This window comes from Odontomachus brunneus, unplaced genomic scaffold (assembly GCF_010583005.1).
Source record: "Odontomachus brunneus isolate Ranch 3 - 2012 unplaced genomic scaffold, Obru_v1 Obru_scaffold_109, whole genome shotgun sequence".
Taxonomy (NCBI): domain Eukaryota; kingdom Metazoa; phylum Arthropoda; class Insecta; order Hymenoptera; family Formicidae; genus Odontomachus; species Odontomachus brunneus.
This window is the reverse complement of record NW_022639559.1, coordinates 1,197,729-1,200,315: the sequence shown is the minus strand read 5'-3', so window position 1 is coordinate 1,200,315 and position 2,587 is coordinate 1,197,729.

Below are 2,587 nucleotides of genomic sequence, written 5' to 3'. Positions count from 1 at the left end.
CGCGCGTACTTTGTCTCCGTGCTAGTAATTAATAAAAATTGTAACAACCCCGCGAGGAAAATAAATGTAATCGTTAAGAATTATCTAAATTCTAATTCAAATTATATCACAATTTCTTTTCGAATCCTTCCCTTTTCCCCCTTCATTTCTCTTATCCGCTCTCGGTCCGTCCGCGATAAAGAGATTCAGTTCTCTGATCGAAAAAGGACCACTCGTCGTACGTCGGTACACGCGTAAAGCGATCCTTCTGGTCGCTGACTCGTAACTCGACCTGCTAGTACGATCGAGGCTTTACGTCGTGTTGCGTTCTCTACCAGGACGTAACATCCAGACGTAACAGTATGTAATATGTATAAAATAATTAAACTATATTAAAAAATTATACGATTCTATTTAAAAAAAATAAAGTTAATCTTGAAATGATTTTGAATTATTGACTATACAATCAACATAAAATTATTACCTCATATCTCCTTCAAAACTGTTCTATTTTTATCTGAAACATTTTTTTCCAAATTTTGGAGATATTTTAATGTCAAAATTAAACATGTGTTCTATACTTTTGAGAAGTAATCAAAATGGCATTATTACTTTTTTAATATATGAGCGTTTTCAAGATCATTTCAAGGTTAATATTGCTTTTTTTAAACAGAAACCTATATTTTTTATTACAAAATCTTATTCTACGTAAAAAAAACATAACTTTTGTCTGAAAGATATTTTTGTATTATAATACCCTATATTTTTTAACATTTACAAAATCTACAAAATAATTCATAATTATAATTTTTAATTCAGCAATTACATATTATTTTACCAACACATATTTACATAATTTTTTACCGGCATATAATTACACAATACCGATATTACCAACGGTCGGTAATTTATTACCGATATTATTATCAACATTCAATTACGTAATTTTTTATCAACATATATTTACATAATTTTTTATCGGCATATTTACATAATACCGATAATCGGTAGTTACCGATATTATATACCCATATATTTACATTATTTTTTAAATCTTCTTTCGATAGATCATTTTATCGATTCGCGGCAGATTTTTCGCGACGGTTCGCGGCGTACTTTGCAGCGGTTCGAGGCCCGCGGCGGATTTTGCGGCAGCCCGCGCCGCCCGCGCGCGTATTTCTCGGCGTAAATTTTTTTCGTCGTAACTGCAAAATCTAACATTTTGCAAACGTATGCATTCGACAGTACGATTCGTAAAAAGAAGAATGTGACACATGATATTCTTATTACTAATGAGCACGTACACTGTGCTCTGCAAAAGACCAAATAACATATTAAGAAATTTGTGGTGTATCGAGAAATATGGGAAAAGAATTAATATAAATAAGCAATAGATCTTGGGATTACAATTTATATATTTTGAAATTGTTACATGTACAGATTATTTGTTCAATATATAATAACTTCATATATAATATCATTCATTGCGCAACGCCAATAGCTCATAATCGATGAGTAAACTACCGTCAATGTCCCCGCTATTGCGTATCATCGATATCGCATTATCCGTTTCGGTAATATTCTTCTCTCGAAGAATTTTTACAAAATTTCTACATTTTGTATTAACAATATGTGTATTTTCATATAACCATGAATACATATGGTCAATGCAATGCTCGAGAGTAAACAAATGTTCCACTGCTGGTTGCAAGTACATGCAGTTATTGGATAATGTGAGTTTTAAAAGTTTCTTGCTGTACATCGTGCACCATTCCACCGCCATATCGTGAATCCATAGCGGAGAGGATGACACCTCGGTTGTTTGTAAAAGTTGTAAAATGTCTTCATGTTTTGCCATCAATTCTCCCTAAGTTGTCGAATGTAAGACCAATTGATTGCCACGATTGTCACCGAGGACTAGTTGTACAGTGGATACCGGTCCTACGCTGATCCCAATCTCCAAGTACTTAAAAGACGTTGACGTACCTTCGCTCCAAAACACGAGCTATACAACGCGGTTGCGATACACTGTAAAACATAAATAATTTAACGCGGTTGCAGTTAAAAATAAATGATTCATAAGAATACAAGAAGGTAATTATTGAGAATTACCTTTTTTCTCGTACAGCGGAACATCATCTTGCACGGGTACATAATAGTTCATACGTTTTCCTTCAGCACTGTGCATTCTTCTCAAAATATTTGTCCACTAAATGCCTTTGTTGCAAAACGACTGATGCAACGAGCGACCAAGAACCGCTTTAAATAAGTTACACAATTCCTCCCACTAATCTAAATCCTTAAAGCGGTGCATAATATTAAGTGAAGTAAAAAGTTCTGAGCGTTTTTTCGCTTTATTTCGATGATGAAATTAACATAGTTAGGATTATCCGATTTCGATCAAATATGCGCCGTTTTGTTCGATAACTTTTGTCCATTTTGAAGGCAATTTCATAATTCCGCGATTGAAGAAGTCCTCGTCCCTATTGATAAAAAACTTGACCAGCTCATTTTCACAAGCCTCTCTTGAGGCCAGTTTTGTACCATCAAGAAAATTTTGCAAATGCTTGAAAAGGTGATAATCGCTTGGTGCCAAGTCTGGACTATA